Here is a 22296-nt window from a genome sequence, read left to right on the forward strand (position 1 = left end):
CAATACCACGACCTAGTTTTTTTTTTTATTTAAAAAAAATGTTTTTATTGCGGAAACATAGAAGGCACAAGTCCTCATAGCCTCCCCGATGAGTCGAGGACAAGGAATAGCCACATGCAACATTCAGGGTAACACACAGCCATTTGGGCCCACATCCCGGAGGCTGGGCGACGTAGAGTCATAGCATATCACACGTAATCATAGCTGTATTGCGAACAATATGCATACATCGTTATATCCGCTGGTTTTTTCTCTTTTTATATATACATTCTCTCCTATGTCCTCCATGTAATCCTACCCCTATCCCACTGGATAGATATGCTTTTCAATAAAACACAATTTTAACATATAACAACAACCAACCCCCCCCGTGCGTGGCATCAGTAGTAGAGTATGTGTAAAAGTCAGGTCATTCATGTGGGGCTCGAGGCGCAGACATCACATCTAGAAGTAGATCTTCGGGAATCAAAGCAAATCACAATATACACAGCAGGGAACATTAGTGCGTGCTGAGCAGGGCCTCACCCTGGACCAGAGCCCTCCAACCCATCTCCCTCCCCGTCTCCCTCAGAAGCAGACTCCCCAGCGGTGAACAATTCGGCACTAGTGGCATCCGAGTCATCATCCATACCACGACCTAGTTAAAGTTTTATTGTATTGCACCGTTTTCAGGTACACCGGCAATGAGATTAATGAGATCCAGGAGTTCATTGGGACAGTGATTCGCTTTGGATATGTACTGTGATTGTACCCATCAGAGGTTGAAGCAGAGTTTATCACTGTAAAAACACAATAAAGATATGTCCTGTGGTGGAATAAAAAAGTTTGATTGAATTTAGCACATCTGTGCATTTGCAAAGAATAAATAAGGCTTTCAAAAAAGATCCCTTAAACAGGAAGGGACACGTATAATTGTTGGCACCTTACAAACGTTAAAACCAGTCGTGTTAAAGGTAAAGAGTCTAGGTAGAGGAAAGGGAATACTTTAATCACAAAACAGGAACAAAGCTTAATATGGTGCATTTCTTGAGGTGTGGTGCAGAAGTGATTCGGTCCCAAAATGTAGTCTTCTAGTTCTCACAGTCATGCATTCGACTTATAAACATTTACAGTTCATGGAAAGTGCATTGCAATGAGGATTTTCTATAATCTCTTGGGGTCCCGATTGCCTCAGGACACAGAAATGCAGTTTGCAGTGCTTTTGACGGACACTCTACTGCTTAGTAGAGGGCAACCAAATAATGACCTGTTTGGAACAAAGAAACTATCAAGACAACCAAATCAAAGCAGTAGGCATTCAAATCAGACCATGAACTGTGTAATGAATGATGTCTTGAGAGAGTAATGAACTGAAAAATTCTATCAACTATCAACCCAAAGAAAAATAACTATTCCCTATTAAATTCAGAATCCTGAATTGTAACTCTGGCCATGTGTCAAACCTCTGCTAACCTAGTAGATCACCCTACTGGTAGGCGCGGTACACCAGAGTCCTGGTGGTCCCTCTTTATCAGCTCCTCAAGACCCAATCTCATCCATTCCTCTCTCGCCGTGAGGTCTTCAAGGTCTGTCATTGAGCTAGAAATCAATTGTTCCTTGGTACAGGCTGCAAAGGCCAGCTCAAAACTTCATTCCCATATTTTTTTTTATATTTTTATTACGTTTCATTGTTTTATACCCACATAGAAACGCCCCATACTCTCCTTCCCCCAGCGGTTCTTCTTCAACTTAAGCTGTAAGTCACTATAGTAACTCCCACTATCCAGAAAGCCCAACTCTCCATTTGTGTGTAGGTTGCAGAGGTTTTTTATGTTAAATATTCAAGCCAGCTTCCTTTGACAGACAAAATGGAGAAAGGCGTTCTGTATATTCTGTAATGTACTTGAGTCTTCTCTGATTGGCCAGGCCTGATTTTCCCTAGCCACGATATGTATTGAACAGTCTATTTGCATAGGTCCTTTCTAGGTCTTCTATCTTGTGGGTGGTCAGCTTTAAAGAGAGCCTTTATGGTCTTGTTAATTAAGACACACCCTCAAATATTTAATGATGTGGGAATTCACGCACAATTGAACAGCTCCTATATTATTTGTCTGTAGGGACATCTTCTCTGATATAACGTAGTTACATTTATAATGTGAAACTCTAGCATAGTCTTCCAGCACTGCCAGTAGATGCAGGAGTAAATCCAACAGGTCCCTAACATATAATAGGACAACAAGGGCGAATTGCGATATTTTATGGAGAACCCCGGTAAAGCCCATTCCTTTATCCAATGGACCCACATGGCTGGTGCTAAAGGCTCAATGGCCATTGCAAAGGATAATGGTGACATCATGCACCCTTGTTGAGTGCCTTTTTTAATTCCCATCTCTCCTCAAAGAATCCTGTTACGCAAAATGTTTAGGTCTCACATAGGCAGCGCCCATGCGCTCCTCTAGGATGGCCTTTAGCCATCGATCTTCACTTTTCAAGCACTGCACTAGTGCTTGTGGAGGCATCCACCTTGCGGGAGCGAGCAGCGGCACGCCACAAGCATGAGTGAAGAATGATTGTTTTTAATGTGGTGGATTTCCCTTTGACTCACTGCCATCTAGTGGTGACTGCCATCACTCTATGACATGAGGTAACATCTGCTCGAGGCAGGATGTGGTCGGCACGGGGGCTCCTCCTCCCCTCGCTACGGGAGAGACAATCCCTGTCAACCTGCCCCCCTGATAACAGAGCTTTGCGCGCAAGACAAATAATATGTGTGGGATGACGAGATCTCTGTAGCCACGCTCCCCGCCATGCGCCCTCCCCAGGTGCACATTGTGCTCAAGTGGCGCTTCCTTAATCAACAAGTGTGAGATTCTGTCCGTCGCCTGATTGTAAATCATCACAGTCCATGAGGTGGTGTTCTGCCGCGTGGAGGTACACCAGAATGAAACTCGTTCTTTTATGAGGTAATGTCACTAAAGAAAACACCTCTCCTCAGCACTGCCTGGTCCCCTTCCCCTACATACCAACATTTTAGAACGCAGGAGGTTTTTAATATAAAATTAGGGGGAATGCATTTTCATTAACGCCTATAGAAGCAGAGGCAATTTTATGAGGTAGACAGCTAAAAAAAAAAAAAAAGAAAGCAATTTTTGGCTTGAAAAATCGTGGGTCTACCCTCTGAATCGGTTCAGTTTGTGTGCATGCCTTACTTTGGAAGAAATCGCGATTATTAAAAACAATCTACGATATGAACCCTTCCCCACAGTGCCAGCCCTTCACTTTCAAGAGAAGAAATGTCTTTTATAGCACTACTGGAAGGGCATTTCCGGCGCATGCTCGGAGGGTGCCGCCTTGCGAAATAATTCTTGTGACAAATAAAGCTAGACGGACATTAAAATATAAAAGGTTTTATATAGGTTTTTTTTAATAACATATTATTTAATTATTACACACTTTATTGTGCTCAAAATTAACTCACCTCGTAAGGAATGAAAGACGAGTCTGTATGTTGCTGATTGAAATTCGAGCCCTTTAAGTTCACAGCATTTGTCAGCAGGGAGCGTTCGTCTCTTTGCGCCATCCCGCCGTATTATTTGCATTGCTTGACTCTGCAAAGAACTAGTTTATTTTATGAGAACATTCCCTTGACAGGAATATCTCTCCCCAGTTGCCGAGGGTCTGTCTCTACAAAATGTATTTATTTTATAAGAATTCCATAGATGAGGTAAGAAGCTCGACCTTTCTCCTCCACACAGTAGTCCCTGTTACGACATCCTTTTTGAGGGCCGTCTCTTGACAGTATTTGCTCTGAAACCTGACATAATCGACTAGTTTCTCCCTTACTCTGAGCTTATTCTTCCCCATTCAAGTAATTACAAGCCATGCAAACCTGCCCCCCCAGGTTGGCACATGCTGCCATATTTCCACATCTAACTAAACATTGAGCATCTCCCGCGGGCTCCATTAGGCCCTTTTCAGGATGGTACCAGGAGACATCCCGCTTTGTTACTGCGCAGTCAAGTCGTTCAACCGAGGTCAATCATAATGACTGAGGAAAAGGAGAATGCAGTAATGGGGTTACCAGTAATTAATTTAAACACTACTTCTTGTCTACTTCCTAGTGACAGCCTTTACAAGTAAGGAATACCAAAGCTAAACACTGCAACGGGCTGCCAGACACATATCCAGACAACACAGCACCACACAGGCATCACAATGATGCAGCACCCACGCGGAACAATTATTGTATCATTATATCATAGCAACTCCCATATTGCAGATATTACAGCATGGCAGAGAAGTCATTAGTACATACTTTGCTTGGCCACTCTCACAGGAGATAGTACCTGAAACTGCCGACGTCTCAGCCCTGCAAATCTCCAAAACACAGACCACTTGATGCTCTGTCCGGTATTGGACATCTCCTGAGTGAAACCTCCCTGAACCCCCTCAGGCAAGAGGACCTGACGAACCATGTGTCAAAGCAATGACCGACCATACGCAACAGCTCAAAGTGGGTATGCAGTGGTGAATATAGGGTGAGGCAGATGTGGCTCTTACCACATCTCGATTTGTCCTGGTCCCTCTTGGGACGACCCACCACCAAAGCTGTGTATTTGTCCATCTACCTTTCACTGGAAAGACAGGTTTGTTTGAGGGCACAGACAAGCCTAACTGTTTGCTTTAAAGGTTTCAAACTATGTATGTGTATCTCGCTCTCTCTCTCTATAGATATATATATATATATATATATATATAATAGATAAAGCTATATGCACATATCAGTCAGTCATGTATCTATGTCTGTGTGTTTACATATATCTCTATATCATCAAGGACAACATTGCAAGATCCCCTCCAAAGTTACTACAGCACAGAGGGAGTCCACAACGCTTTTTCATTTTCCAGGTAATTTATTTCATTTACACCTAGTGCAAAACAAAACAGAACAGTAAACGCATTTCGGCTGTTGCCTTAACTGGACCATAGAGTCCCACCGTGTAAACAGTCTATTTAAAAGTGACTAAGTGCATAGAGCCCTCATTTGCGTTGATTAAAAATAGACTAGACCATTAACCCACAGCAATGTTTTTGCCGAAAAGTGGCCGCCATTTTCCCATTTTGAACTAGCCCCCCATTGCCGAAAGAGAGAGGCCACACGGGGAAGTTTCACTCAGAAGCCCTTTATTTAAGCAGCTGTCTAGCATGATGCATTTCGGCTGGTTTAGCCTTCCTCAGGTGCCGCTGTAATGCCAGGATGCTGCGCCACCTGTGTTTTAAGTAGTCCCGCATCCCTCCGATTGGTGGAAGAGCACAGTGCTCCTGACCATGTGCTCACCCCTCGCGGTGTAATGCGTGTGTAGGTGCGTGTGTGTGTGTGTGTGTGTGTGTGTGTGTAGGTGTAGGTGCGTAGGTGTGTAGGTGTGTGTGCGTAGGTGTGCGTGCTTGTGTGAGCGCATGTGCGTGTGTCCAAAATCATTTCAAGGCAAAGACCAGAGCCACCTCGGATTTTGACACACGTAGCACCTTTAATTTGCATGACGCGTTTCAGCTTTGTGTGCTTTCATCAGATGCCTGCTTTCATCAGATGCCTTCTTTACATCTTATGCTCAGAGTTCACTGATTTGTACAGCACGCCTCAATAACCATTGGTGGAGGCACTCTGTCCAGCGTCAAGAGAGAGAGATATATATATATATACATACATATATACATACATATATATATAAATATATATATATATATATATATATATATATATATATATACACACACACATACATACACATGTCCACACACGCACGCACGCTTTACAATTGCCCTTTGCTTGTGCTTACCAGTTTTATCTGTGGCTCAGTGTATGTCCTACCCCCACTCCTCACTTGAAATCACTTATAGAGATGCCACTGAAGGCACACCTACTAGACTGTGTAGGAGGAGCTACATTTAAAAAAAAGGTAAATATGGTATTGGAGTGACTGCTCAGAGGAGGGTTACTAACCTCACTTCTAATGACTCGAATGAGGAAGAAAAAAAAAAAAAAAAAAACGAAAAAAAAATATATATATATATATATATATATATATATATATATATATATATATATATATATATATATATATATATATATATATATATATATATATATTCACTGAAAAAACCATAGGTTATAGACCATATATAGTTAGGAATTAGCATTTACAAAACCTTATTTTACTCACACAAAACCATTGAAATTCCATATATAGTTAGTTGCACTAACTATATATCGCGCACTTGCAATCCACTGCTGATGATGTCACATATTACATCATTCATGACATGGTCCGTGACATCACTGATGACATCACTGATGACATCTCAAATGACATCACTGATGACATCACTGATGACATCTCATTTGACATTAATGATCACATCACTGATGACATCATTCATGTGATGATACGATGCTCTTATGCAGTTATTTATATATGTCAACTCTCACATGTACTGTGTTTTACATATGTACTTACTTTGACATGTAGCACTGAGATATCCATTCACTCACCAATACACTCACGCACACAGTCAACCGCCCATACAGCTGTTTCCACATGCACTTTTGAACCCATACATCTAGTGAATCAACTGCTCACACATCTATGCACAGAGTCATACACCTCCCAGACACCCACACACACACTCAGTCTCCCATACAAATACTTGGGCAACCAATCAATAACCCATAGAGTCAGTCATATAGCTAATGATCAACACATGCATCAGATTACAGAACAACAGACACAATGATGCACAATTTAAAACAGTTTAGTCACTAACCCATGCACTCGGTGAGACACATTTAATCACTCACTTATACAGTCAGTCATGCACCTACTAAATCCTTCATCCAGACACTTATACATCCACTCATTCTTCAATATGTAAGACATATTTTAACTTTACAGAAACATACAGTCACTGGATGTTGTCATCAGTGATGTCATCAGTGATGTCACTGACCATGTCATGAATGATGTAATATGTGACATCATCAGCAGTGGATTGCAAGTGCGCGATATATAGTTAGTGCAACTAACTATATATGGAATTTCAATGGTTTTGTGTGAGTAAAATAAGGTTTTGTAAATGCTAATTCCTAACTATATATGGTCTATAACCTATGGTTTTTTCAGTGAATTTCAATGGTTTTGTAAATGCTAATTCCTAACTATATATGGTCTATAACCTATGGTTTTTTCAGTGAATTTCATAGGTTTTTTAATAGCAAATGTTTATAATAATAAATTTTAAAGCGAATTTTATATTGTATAATTATGTCATTTTTTTTTTTAATTCTTTTTGGTGCGCTCCCGGGGCGCGGACTGGTGAACGCACGGGTAAGCGCAATCTTGCGGCGCGCCCCGGGGCGCGTACTGATGAGCGTCCCAATAGCGCTATTGCCGCGAACGAAAACAACATCGTGACGTATTGCGTAGCCGCCACGCCTTGCGTCATAAGACACGTATCGCGTAGCCGCGAGATGCGTCTTATGACGCACCGCGTAAGCGCACCCGGAAGCGCATGCGATCGCGCAACGTAAGCGCCCCGATGCGCTTATGAAACACACCCCGGGACGCGCCCTGGGGCGCGTAGCGTAAGCGCGTCAAACCATGTGACTTTAAAATAACACTTTTCATTGGTTCAGAACTTTTTTTTTTTCAAATTGTGTGAAACCCACCCATTTCTCTCACTATTGCTTTGTACTTGGAGAGAGCAAGAGCTGTTCTGTGTACTGTCTTCATCTCCTACTTTCCTGATCTACAGCAATGGCTGCAAGAGAGTCATCCAGCAGTGATTCCGACGGATTTTTAGATGAGGACCCTCCTCAGCAGAAGAAAAAAGACCATTTCATCTGGAAATTCTATGACATCCCTGAAGGACAAAAAAAAGTCAATGCTCCCAAAGTAACCTGCAAAATATGTGGTAGTACTTTATCCAGAGGCAATCCTCTGAAAAAATATAGTTTTGGAAATGCCAATTTAATCAGGCATGTCAAAAGAAGACACCCAAACAACTTTGCCAGGGAGAGTGTCAGAGAGCTGGCACGGAAATTACCCACAGATGGCGGCAGCACGTCCACTGGTGGAGCAACACCTTCGGGACCACCCCGTGGAAGAATGGTCCCTAACATACAGCCGGTGTTTGCAGGCATCAAATTTCTGTGCACGGAGTGTGACGAACTGCTCTGCTATGGGGAGCAGAGTGTTGAACTCATTGCCATAAAGAAACAGCAACACCGCTGCACTGCCAGTCCCTAAATTTTCACATTTTTTTGCTCCTGTTGAGCAGTTTTGGAATCCCTGTTTTTGTTTTTCCCCCGACAAAAATCCCCCAAAAATATAAAATCGTTTTAAAAAGTCTAAAAAAATATAAATAAAAAAAAAACAAAAAAAAAGTTCTTTTCAGAACTACCTCCAATTTATTAAAAAATGCTATATTTTTTTTTAAAAAGTCTGTCATTTTTTATCTCCATGGTACGCTCCCCCGTACGCTCCCCGGTGCGCGTACTGGGTGCTGCCCCCCCCCCCGCTAAAATCTATTTTTAAAATTTTTTTTTTTTTACCCGCGGGACCCTTTTATGGCCCCCACATCAAAACTAGGGGGTCAGGGGGGTGTACCCTGCCCCCTTTTGCTCATTTCCCCCTTTGATTTTTGCCACCTCTTGTGTCTCAATCCTACCGAGACACAAGATGGCGGCCGCTGCGGACTGTTTCGAATGTTTACAGACACTCGAGAACCAATCAGCTTGCCGTGCGCAAGTCGCGTGGCGCGCCCGGAGCGCTCCCTGGTACGCGCACCGGGCGCGGCTCTAGATATATATCTTTTTTTAAACCTAATTTACTCAAAATTCACAGGAGCACATATCTTGAGACCTAGCAAAGGCACATCGGGCAAACAATATCTACAATTTTGCCAAGTTTCGTGGAAATCCATTCAGCCGTTCGAGCTAAAAGTGAGTCCAACCGCCCTATGGAAAAATGAATGGGAAAAACACGTTTTGGGACCCCCCTTTTTTCTCGGCCCCCCCTTGACAAAACCCCCCCATATTTTCAGGGGCTGCTCAGAAACAAAATGTTCCATGTTCCTGAAACTTTCATCCAATTCCGTCCACAAACGCCAAAGTTATTAGACGTAGAATTCTCAAAAATCCCATAGAGAAAAAATCCTAACTATATATACCTACTGGCGACCGCCAGTAGGTAATATAATATATATATATATATATATATATATATATATATATATATATATATATATATATATATATATATATATATATATATATATATATATATATATATATAAATAAAATATACTTTTTATCCCACAGCGAATTTGCACAGTGATCGTTACATGGATGTGATGATTTAGCTCAGCGTATTTGCACAATTATATCTTTGCACTAGTGATCTGGACTATCTTGAATTAAGGGTTGCATTGAGAACATGTCATTTAGTGTTCTCATCGTATTTGTACAATTATTGTAGCACGGGCACCTTGTTCCATTTCTGCGCATTTTGCACAAACATGCAGTATTTTGCCCAAGTAAAGCAGGATCATCCTGGGTTCGGCCAATACACATAGAGCTTGACTCCAGACAGTGTCATCTACATAGCATTTTATATATATATCAAATTGCTGCCTTTATACATATTATTTATGCAATGTATAAAAATATATTTGTATATTCATAATGTTTTTAATTGTATTTTTGATACATTTAATTGTTTTTATCTAGGCACTTTGCACTTTTTATAAGCAAGCCATCATATATTGCAATGCATATTATGTTATGAAATATTCGAACTGGAGTAGATTTACATTATTTTATGTGCATCTAGTTCTTTGTGGTTGATGGGAACCCTTAGACGATTTTAAATTTTCATATTGTGCTCAATTGTGCATTTGTTATATGAAATTGGAACATATTGTAAGATGGCTCTCTCCGTTCATTACATGGGATAAACAAAACAAGTCTGTTTTCTGTGTTTATGACACAATGCACGTACTTAGTTGTCGCAAAATGGGTGTTTAAATTTCAGCAGCAAAAATTAAAAAAAAGGAAGAGTTAACAAGGACACAGCCCAGTGTCCGAAACCCGTCTGAGGCATGCACCGTTCCAGCATTGAAAAATAAAATAAATTAAAATCTGACACCAGCATACTCTGTGTCCGTGATCCTGTTTGTGCGAGGAGGCACTAAGGAAAAGTGGAGTCGATATATATATCCATCTATCTATCTATCTATCTATCTATCTATCTATCTATAGCTTTACACGAGCACCAGTTACATTACACAAGGTCTATTATTATTATTATTTTTTTAGGCATGGGGAGATTACGTGATTTGTCCAGAATAACAGGATATTGCGCTGATGCAAATAATCCCAGTTCAAAAGTTGGCAGCTCTGAGTGAAACACCACATCCTTTCTCCATGTTTATTCTAAAAGGCTGTTGGGCAGGGATGGCACCAACACCAATGTCAATTCCTCGGCTCTGATTTCCTCATCGTAGGGCCAAGAAGCTGCTCCAAGTATCCAGCAGCTGGTAAGAGAGAGAGTTTAAGGGCAATTGTCTCCCTTCCAACTTTACTAACAGTGCCATCATTGTATTTGCTTAGTGTTTTCAATTGCCACTCTTTCTTTAACGGATTCTCACATCTGTAAATTCTATTTTTTTCCTTAACAACTGGTCCAAAATATGCAAATTTCACTCCCTTAGGTCATGGGCCTTCGGATAACTCCTTATGGATGTATGACGTTACAACGCATACTTTTACCACGCCTACCATTACCACGCATTTTTTACAACGCAGGATCCATGACAACGCATACCATTACCACGCATGTATTTACAACACATATACCTTTACAACGCATACAATTACAACGTAAGTATTGGTAAGTATATAATATTTTTTAATATTTAATTTAATTAAAATTAATATAATGTAATTTAATTTAATTAATTTAATCAATTTAATTTAATCAATTTAATTTAAGTTTAATTATATTTAATTTTTACACTGTACCCTTTTACCCAAAAACCCAAAACTGACCCTGAACCCCAAAAATACCCCTTTTACCCAAAAACCCAAAACTGACCCTGAACCCTAAAAATACCCCTTTACCCAAAAACCCAAAACTGACCCTGAACCCAAAAAATACCCCTTTTACCCAAAAACCCAAAACTGACCCTGAACCCTAAAAATACCCTTTTACCCAAAAACCCAAAACTGACCCTGAACCCTAAAAATACCCCTTTACCCAAAAACCCAAAACTGACCCTGAACCCTAAAAATACCCCTTTACCCAAAAACCCAAAACTGACCCTGAACCCTAAAAATACCCCTTTACCCAAAAACCCAAAACTGACCCTGAACCCTAAAAATACCCCTTTACCCAAAAACTAAAAACTGACCCTGAACCCTAAAAATACCCCTTTACCCAAAAACTGAAAACTGACCCTGAACCCTAAAAATACCCCTTTACCCAAAAACTGAAAACAGACCCTGAACCCTAAAAATACCCCTTTACCCAAAAACTGAAAACTGACCCTGAACCCTAAAAATACCCCTTTACCCAAAAACTGAAAACTGACCCTGAACCCTAAAAATACCTATTTACCCAAAAACTGAAAACTGACCCTGAACCCTAAAAATACCCCTTTACCCAAAAACTGAAAACTGACCCTAAACCCTAAAAATACCCCTTTACCCAAAAACTGAAAACTGACCCTGAACCCTAAAAATACCCCTTTACCCAAAAACCCAAAACTGACCCTGAACCCAAAAAATACCCCTTTACAAAAAAAACCAAATAATATTTTTAATAAAATAATATACTTACCAATACTTACGTTGTAATGGTATGCGTTGTAAAAGTACCTGCGTTGTAAATACATGCGTGGTAATGGTATGCGTTGTAATGGATCCTGCGTTGTAAAAAATGCGTGGTAATGGTAGGTCGTGGTAAAAGTTGCGTTGTAAAGGTTGTATACCACTCCTTATACCTCTTGAGAAAAGTCACACAGAAAATGACATTAATCCTTCCTGAGCCTGCGGTCTCAGTACTGAAACGTAACATCATAAACAAGCATTGGCATAGCCAATAGGTCTCGCCTTCGTGACCTTAGAAGTGTTTAGTCATGCAACAGTTGATGTTGCACCAAGGATATTGTGCTGGATAACTAAACACTTCTAAGGTCCCAAAGGCGAGACCCATTGGCTATGCCAATGCTCGTTTCTTTTGGATTCTAGTAGGATGCCATAGACCTGCATACCCAATCTTGCACCAGTTTATTTAAGCATTACTTTCCTTACAAATTAACAAATTACCCTGTTGAACGCTTTCTCTGCATCTAAACCTAGCAGAATTATTTTTTAAAGTGCTTTCTTTTTTTTAAAATTAATTAAGCAAAAAGAAAAAGACATGGTACGGTGCTTTGATAAGTTGGCATATAGGTCCACTGAGAAAACATGGCAAATACATCTTATATAGTATGAATATAATACAGTCCAGCACCCCGCCACCTCACATACATGTGAATAACATAACTGTTAGGCAGCAATCCGCACCTGGGCACATAGTCATTCGCAGTAAGAGTCCCATCCCTTTCGGTGACATACTATAGAGCAAGCGTGACATTCTCATCAGGGTGGGAGTGTATCGCCAAATCCGGAGACCTCCAGCATGAGGCGCCGATCTCGCTTTAGCTCAATGGTAGGGGATACACACAAGTCACCTCTGTATTTATTCCACCTCCTCCACTTGTGGTCCCATTTTTTGGGGCACCCTCTGTGCTTGGAAAACATATTTTTCAGCAATCATTGCCCTGTTCATGTCTATCGCCCAGTCCCTCAGGCCTGGGGCCGCCTCCACTCCCCATTTCTGCGCAATATTGTGTTTCATGAGTGACCACCCAGTCGAAGCCCAAACCTGTTCTGCTTGTGTAAGATCCGTGGCGTCCCACATGTTGAGTAGACTGAGCTGGTGGGTAGCCTTCACAGATTTACCACTTGCCCTCTCCATCTGCTTCTTAATGTTCCCCCATTATGTTCGCATTTTGGGGCATTCCCACATTATGTGGAAGAAGGTGCCTGGCAAATTACAGCGCCGGAGGCACAGACGGTGAGGTCGTCTCCCCATTTTAAACAGTGTGCGAGCGTCAAAATAAACTGGGTGTAGGATTTTCAGTTGTACCAAAAGCAGGCACAAGGGAATAGCCACCTCCCTAGGGGACGCCAGGGCATCGCGCCAGTCCTCATCCTCGATCTCTCCCAGGTCCACCCACCGGCGCTGGGGCAATCGGGTCATGGGGTCTGGCCGGTTGTTCAGAAGCTTCTTGTATGCGAGGGATATGGCCTTTGAAGGCATAGGGTCGAGTAACAGTCTATCCTCCAGCGGGGTGGATGCAGCCAAAGGGCCGTCTTTAGGCAGGGCAGCCTCAATCGCCTGGCTTATCTGTAAGTATCTGCAAGTCTCTGTATTAGCTAGGTGGTATTTGGCCTGCATATCTTCAAATGTTGCTAGCTTACCTTTCACCCACGTCGCCCACTGAAGAGATCCCTTTTATGTCCCACTTATCAAATCCAGGGCACTGACTAAGTTGGCCCAACATGTCGGGCTCCCAGAGTGGGGTGGCCATTTCTTATTGACCCCAAGCCTGATCTCTACCGTATGCGCCGTGGGCCCAGTAAGGTGGAGTTTGTGTGGGTTTGAGTAGAGGGCCTAATTATAACCGCCCCTACCCAAGAGCCAACGGTAGGTATGAAAATTCACCGTGTGCCGACTTATTGATGGTGATCAATTGAGAAGCTTGATAGTATTGCCCAATATCAGGCAATGCAATGCCCCCATCATACCAACCCATCGTCAACTTATTGATGGCAATCCGTGTGGCACGTCCCTCCCAGAATAGTTCTCACACAGTGGTCTCCAACCCAGTGAAGTAAGCATCGGGAATCGTGTTGGGGGAGTTCTGTAACACGTACAGAAAGCTTGGTAGCGCCAGCATTTTAAAAAGTTTAAACCAAAGGGGTTTCGTCCGTTCTGGGAGCCTGGCAGGACGTCTAATACATTTTTTGGCACGTCTTTAATCGTCTGCGAGGGATCAACATTGAATGGGACTCTAGTGAGGGTGTCATAATTGAAATATACCCCGAGAACGAACTTTTATAAAAAATAATTTTCCCCGCAGTCTGCCTGTCATAATGCCACATAGAATTTGAATTTTGACAGGCAATTGTTGACATTTTGGACTGGTGTAATTAATTGATGCAAATACAACAGTGTTTTGTCTTTGTTTTTGACTTTCTAATATGTTTTTGTAAAATGTTTTTCATATAACTTTGAGTTGCACAATATACTGAATGAAATGTGTATTCCTCCTATGCATCAAGAGTGATTAATAGTTGTTTAAAGTGAAGTTGAATCAATACAAATATGAAAGTAAAGTACAATGATTGTTTGCGTTGTATTTCGAATCTGCAGTATTAATTAGCAGTACTGAAATTGGTGGCCAGGTAACTTTTTTAAAAAAAAGAAGAAAAAAAAAAGCATTTTAAAAAGGGCAGCCCGTCCCAGGAGAGTACAGGCAAGAGACTGCCAGCGCTTAGCGTGAGAGCGGAGGCGGGTCAATGGCGGGAGCAGGTTAGACTCCTGGATCAAGACCAGGTCTGTGGTGATAAAAATGCTCAGGTATTTAAATCCCTGTGAAGCCACTGGTATGTTATAGCCCCTCGGGTTACGCGGTTGGTCACCGCAAAGGACGTACAACTGCGACTTGGACCAATTGATTGTGTTTTCAGAATGGGCTCCTAATACCCGGAAAATATTTAGGGCTTGCTTGAGAGATTGCGCAGTTGAGGCTAGGTAAAGAAGGATGTCGTCCGCGTATAGGGAAATACGGTCTTCATGGTCATCGGTCCATTTCAGCCCTCTAATCATCGGATCTCCCCTGATCCAAACCACCAAAGGTTTCGAGAACCAAAAAGAAGGGGCGACAGGGGGCATCCCTGCCTGGTACCCCGTTGCAGTGGAAACGCTTTCAATACATGGTTATTGACCACCACCTGCGCAGTCGGCTGAGTCTAACCCATTTGATGAATTTGGGGCAAAACCCCATCCGGGCCAAGACTGCGAAAAGGAACGCCCATTCAATAATGTCTAAAGCCATTGTTGCGTCAAGTGACAGCAAAATGGCATCTTCCTTTATGGCGTCTATTCGTCCCAAAACCCCATTCAAACAGCGTAGATTTAAGGCCGTGTTGTGGCCTGGCATGAACCCGGATTGGTCCGGATGCACCAATCCGGTCAGATACGGAAGAAGCCAGGATTTTAGCCTCTGCCGTGAGGAGAGAAATCGGACGATAAGATTTGCAGTCCGTCGCAGGCTTGCCTGGTTTGTGTATTACCACAAAGGAAGCCATCCTAACTTCAAAGGGCAATTCCCCAGTGTCAAAACTCTCCATATACATGCTTAACAGGTGGGGGTGTGGGGGGGGGGGGGAGGGGGGAGAGCTTGAATGCCATTGGCTTGAAAAGTTCGATCGGGAGCCCATTAGGTCCCATGGCTTTACCTGAGGGTTGGTCTTGGATGGCCTTCTGGATTTCCGTCACCATAACATCGCCCTCAAGGGAGTCCCTGTCTTGTGTAGACCGACAAGCAACCTTAATGGTCGACAAGAGTTCCGAAGCCATGGCGGACTGTGAGTTCTCGGCTGGTGTGTACACCAAGGAGAAATATTATGCAAATGCGTTAGTGATGTCTTGGGGGTCGGTAAGGAGATCGCCATCTGCACCTTGAATCGAATGTATCCACCGGGACGCACGTTCTTTCCTTTCCAACCAAGCCAACATCCTGCCCGTATGCTCAATTTTATGTTGAATAGCAGTATATGGGGCCGTGGCAGCTTCATTTAGAAGCACACGGTAGTCCAGTCTCATCATGTCCAGCGAGAACCGAGCCTCTGCGTCGGGCATCGATGCCAGGGCCTTTTCTCTTGCGAGGATATCCTCCTCTAGTTCAACCACACGTTTGATGAGTTCCCTCCTGTGCCCAACCATGAGTAACAGAGCCCTACCCTTTATGGCTGCACCATATGCTCCCATATCAAAGACGGCGACGAAACCTACCCTACATTTTCGTTAAAGTATTAGTCAGAGTCCTTAAGTAAAGCCTCCTTGATATGAGGCACCTTAAGTGCCCATGGGTTTATTGTGAGGGTGGAGCGACTCCGCGAATGCCCCATGGTTAGTGTCGTCAGAATCAGGGAGTGATCTGAAATTCCACGGGCTAAACACTCGAGGTCACGAAGAACTGGACATCCTGAGCAAGCCTGAATATATGGTCCATGCGGGACTGGCTATTATGGGCACCTGAATAATAAGTCAATTGTGTGGTTGTAGGGTTGCCAGCGCCACACTTCTACCAGACCCAATGCGGACGCAAACCTGGACAATCAAGATCCCCAACGGGAGGAAGGCGATCCCGAGAGCCATCCATTGCGAGATTAAAGTCGCTGCCCAATACCAGCACTCCTGTTGGAAGTTTGAGTATAGTTTGAGTATGAAGGTGGCTGAGTGGCTTTGAATGAAAGTTGTGCGATGGGATCAGATTGTACTTATTAATGTACTGATATTTTTGTATTGAAAGTATATATAATAACATTAAAAATGGAAAATAAAATCATGAATCAAATAATGCACACCCTCTTAAATATCTTTATATTTGTGTTAATGGTCCAGCCAGAGTGTCTGACTTAATATATGACATATTGCATATGTTTAAGTGAAATAGGTAGAGCTCATCCTTTGTGAATATTGGTCCTTTTTTCCCCTGGTCCTTTACCTACATCTGTCTTCAGGGATCCCTCTTTTGTGATAGTGGAAGTTCGAGCAGGAGCACCCTGATATCACGCAGTACAGGTTGCTAATCAGGTGTGTCTCCTGAAGCAGTACTATGTCCGGTGTCTGACATTTAATGTACTGAAGGACTACTCCTACGCTTGATCCTGTCCCCCAAGCCGTTAACGTTCCACGTTAGTATTTTTAGCACTAGATTAGTCCCCATGAGTGTATTGGAACTGGGTTAATGTAGTGTAGTGTAGAGATCTATATGTGCTAAGAACTAATCCTGAAGCTTGAGATCTCCGGATCCTGTGTATACAGCGAAGTATAGAAGAGTCTTTACTGTTACCCCGTTTCCCTGTCACTAAATTTAAAGTGACCACTTCTGGCTCTCGATAGGGTTGTCACCCTAGGTACTGGAATTATGCTGATCTCTCTTCAGCTTTTAATTCATATATTTAATTCATCACTCCAATTCTTTGTTTTGTTTTTCCAAACGTGTTTAATTCATCCATGAATTCTTGTTTAAATTCAATGAATTTTTGCATGTTGTTTTCACATGATTTCAACGTTACATTGCATCTTTATATATTCCAATGCATTTCGGTGCAAAAAAGGACATCGAAAAAAACCAGAGGAGTTAAAAAAATCAGTTACAGATGAAGGACTGAAAAAATTTTTGGAGGACAAACAACCAATTGGCAAAACACACACAAGAAGTAAATGACAGGAAATTAAGGAAATGTAGGCGTGATACAGTTGATTATAAACTTCAGGAAGTATATACTTGGGCGGAAGTCTACGCCAAAAGGAGACAAACTAAAACCTACACGTCCCAAACAGAGACATCATCAACGGATAGCGAGAAATCCACAGCAGGTAAAACCAGAGCGCAAAGGGCTCAACACCCACAAGAAAAGCCGGGCACATCAACAGGGGAGCCTTTTTTAGGAGTAGATCCCGAAAACACGAAAGACCCCGGAGGGGACATGGCAAAACAAAAAGAAAAGGGACAACCACCACAAACCAGGAACACAGCGGCGAAGAAGAAAAAACACTAGAGCAAGAGAAAAATCTAGTAATTAACTTATCAGACTATCAATTAAATCAAACTCAAATTAAAACTCTACAAAAGGGAATGTCTTATGTACCAACTGCACACACCAACAGGTTGGAATTGGAAGTGAGCTTATTTAAGCTAACACGCAAAATGAGATTACGACACTTTTTTGAAAATGTACTCACGGAAACCAGATCTGAAACCACTGATGAATTAAGAGGCCTGAAAGCCCCTAGTACATATATGCCTCCAATCAGTCATAAAACAATAGATTTTGAACAGCTATGCAAAAGAGACAAGTCAATTGAACACCACAAAAAAAGCAAAAATACCAACATGACTAACAAAGAATATGGAATATTGAGTACAATTGCCAGAAATGACAACATAATCTGCCAAAAGGCAGATAAAGGGGGAGCGTTGGTCATACTAAACAAAACATATTATCAAGAAGCAGTTCAAGAACATCTGAATGATGAGAACACATACATGGAGATTGAGTGACCCAACAGAAGAGATACGTAGAACCTTACAATCTATCTTACAAAACGCACGAGATAAAGGAGTCATCAATGAGAAAACAAGAAAATATTTGACACAAAATAATCCCATCAGTCCAATATTATACATGGTACCGAAAGTACATAAAAATCCTGAAAAACCACCGTGTCGACCAATAGTATCCTCCAAAAAGAGTCTACACAAACCCATCGGAAAATTCCTGGATAGATACATGCAACCATTGGTTCTTAAGTCCCGATCACACATAAAGGACACCACAGACTTTTTAATGAAACTACAAACACTTGAAACACAGGAAGAAATATCAATGGCAACAGTTGATGTAAAAGCATTATATACCTCAATACCCCATAAACAAGGCCTGGAGGAAGTAGAAAAAGCTTTACTCAACAGTACATACCCACATGAATTATATGTGTTTTTAATGGAATTGATGGAATTTACGTTAATGCATAGTTATTTTGTGTACGAAAACAGGTGGTTTATCCAAAGAAATGGCACATCGATGGGAAATTGTGCAGCTCCTGCATATGCAAATTTATACATGACATAATTTGAGGAACAACATATCTATGACACCCAAGAGTGGAAAGAACAACTACTAATGTTCGTCCGATTCATTGACAATATATTTTTGGTATGGAGAGGTACTACGGAAGCATTACAGAAACAATTGGAAATTCTGGACACTAAAGACAAACGCATAAGGTTCACATGGCAAATTAGTAAAAGCACCATACAATTTCTGGATGTGGAAATAACCAGGAAGGACAATATGTTTATGACCAATCTATATCGCAAAACCACAGATAGAAACAATCTGTTGAAATTTGAGAGCCATCACCCCCAAGCATTGAAACAACATTTACCCTATTCACAGTTTCTCAGGGTTAAAAGAATAGTCTCAGAGGACACGCAACGAGACCAACAACTGGGTATAATGGCCCAAAGATTTTATGACAGAGGATACCCGGAACAAACAATACAGCAAGCACTAGCAAGGACACAAACAAAAAGAGAGAAGATCTCTTTATAAGCAAGACGAGGTCCACGGAACAACGCATTACATGCGTTAGCAAATTCTCTAATGTAAGTTTCAAATACAAAGCCATAATCAAACGACATTGGCAAATACTAACCATGGAACCTGACTTCAAAGGCATATTTGCAAAAGAACCATTATTTGCCTACACCAGAGCAAAAAATGTAGGCGAACTATTGAAAACACCAAACAAAGAGCACTTTTCGGGGCACCAGCCCATGTTTAAATTGCAACAATTGCCTCAATGTGATGAAAGGGAGTTTCATTTCCCACCCGATGAAGGGTTATAAGATTCCACTGAAAGTGAACGCGACCTGTGATTCAATGAACTTAATTTATATGCTAAAATGCCCATGTGGGGCTGTATATATGGGACATACTGAAAGAAAATTAAAAACCAGGTTGAATGAACATAAAAGCAATATCCGTATGGGATCTCCCAAATCATCAGTAGCCACGCACTTTTTGGATAGAAAACATCACGTCAGCCAGTTGAAAGCTTGTGTGTTAGAAATAGTCCCGTAGATAGAGACCAGACAACAAAAAGAACTTACTAAAAAGAGAAAATCACTGGATTTATTTTTCGAACAGTCTGAAACCGTTTGGCTTAAATGACAGGACTGAATTTATGTGTTACTTATAACATCGGGAGACTGCATATTGTTTGTCAGAAGGTTAACTCATGGAAGAAGACGCGAAGCGCAAGTCATGGATACTGGATATAGAGCAGCGCGCTGATTAGCTAGCACAATCTAAATATTTGAGGAGACAGTGGTCCAATAAAGTTTAGCATAGCACATAAGGAAAAAGCGCGTTATTGTAGCTCTACGCATGCGCAAAACAGCGAGCAGCGTAAATGGCCGTACGCACGTACAACACGTAAGCAGGACACGGAAACGCTCAGGGGTGTTGAGACAGACAGCAACAAACGAGAAAGGTAAGAAGGAACACATAACGTTAAATGAAATTAGGGAATTACGTAACGGAAAGCTTGCAGTAGCGTGTAAGACCTGTCGTAGATATCACAAGAGAGAGCGGAAAGGTCATGTATTTTCATTTTAAACGCTACAAGTTAGAAAGACGAAGCGGTCTAATCAGAGTGGGAAACTAACGAAATGTATAAGCAGAACGCTCGTAACACTTCTGAGAATGTAATCAGTAGAAAGTAAGGACAGACATAATTAAATGTAGACAAACAGGGTGAAATGAGCACAAGTATATTAAAGGTGTTTCACTGTTTATTAATTTCAGAATTTATCCCTGATGAAGGTGCAAGCAGCACCGAAATGCATTGGAATATATAAAGATGCAATGTAACGTTGAAATCATGTGAAAACAACATGCAAAAATTCATTGAATTTAAACAAGAATTCATGGATGAATTAAACACGTTTGGAAAAACAAAACAAAGAATTGGAGTGATGAATTAAATATATTAATTAAAAGCTGAAGAGAGATCAGCATAAATCCAGTGCCTAGGGTGACAACCCCACGGGAAGTAGGGTTGCAACTTACGGATCGTTTACACACACTCCAGGAGGGGAGTGATACCCCAGAGCACGGACAAAAGTGGAATATAAAAGGCGGTGCACAACCCATCACCAGTAGATTATTCACTTCTGGCTCTCAATCACAGAATCCGGGGTCTGTGTGGTTTTACATTCAATGGTCGCGCCGGGAGGTTGAGTGCTTTATTTCCAAATTTGTATGTCCTCCGATGAAAGCGCCAGTAAAGCTTTCTCTGATCTGTTTAACAGCAACGTGTTCAGTTGTCCTCTTACTTACCTTGAACAGGTGTGCTCTCATTCCTGATTGCTTATGTCTTTCTTCTGTGGTTTTTAAGACAGTCTCTAGCTTGTTTTGGAACAGTATTCTGTTCCTTGCATCCACCAGATCAACAGGTATAATTCCCTCTTTAATCACTGCTTTCAGCAGTTCTCCCACAGATTTCCTAGAAAGGTCAACTGTGTTGTTCGTGTCTAGGTATTCCCTAATTATATTGACAATTGTTCTCCTACCTACATGACGTAAAGCGTGTCTACCAGATTTCAACCTCCTATTTCTTGGAGTTACATCAATACCTTAAAGTGTACAAATAAAGGGGGCGTAATCTGACAAGAACATAAATCCTATATTTGAGTAGCTTAACAGTCGCCTCAGCTCTCCTGAAATCAAAAACGTTTCTATCCTAGAGTATGTGTGATGGGCATGGAGGTAATATGTGTACTCATTCTCCTCAAGATGAAGTGCCCTCCAGAGATCTATCAGGCCCAAACCGTACATATGTTTAAGTGCTTCTCGAGACATGTGGCTAGTCTGTCTGTATCGCTCCCCTGACTGCTCTTTTTTTTGTATGGAGCACCTGTTTGATGTCACTTCCCATTATTATTTTTCCTTAGCAAAGCAAGAGTCTCAAACCTCACTGATTTGGGGCATACAGAGTGGCCAGAATGTAGAATTGCTGTCATAACTTCCCTGTTTGCGGTTTTCAAGGATTACTGCTGTAACAGAATGTCTCATTTACACTGACACCACTTTGGTTTTGCCAGGATGTAAAAGGATCTGGGTGTTACCTTTTGTGTTAAACCTGTGTATCCCCTTGTTCAAGAAGTGCTCCCTGTAGTAGGACAACTGTACCTTTCTCTTAACTTGTGGTAGACCCTCAAACTCTTGTAGGCAATTTTAGGCCTGTAACATCGTACTTTAAACCCAGTTTGCTTTTAATTCTTAGGGTTCATGTTCTTTGGACCCTTTCTGGATTTGTAGGACATCTCTCTGCAGCTTATAACAGTTCCTCC

At 41.6% G+C, this 22296-nt stretch overlaps 1 protein-coding gene across 2 annotated transcripts in view; it reads right to left on the reverse strand.

The window, feature by feature from the left end:
• The window catches only part of NPL (N-acetylneuraminate pyruvate lyase), a 197236-nt gene that overhangs the window by 84529 nt on the left and 90411 nt on the right, over positions 1 to 22296 (reverse strand). The gene's annotated exons all lie outside the window — the stretch shown is intronic.

This window comes from Lissotriton helveticus, chromosome 1_1, assembly GCF_964261635.1.
Source record: "Lissotriton helveticus chromosome 1_1, aLisHel1.1, whole genome shotgun sequence".
NCBI lineage: Eukaryota > Metazoa > Chordata > Amphibia > Caudata > Salamandridae > Lissotriton > Lissotriton helveticus.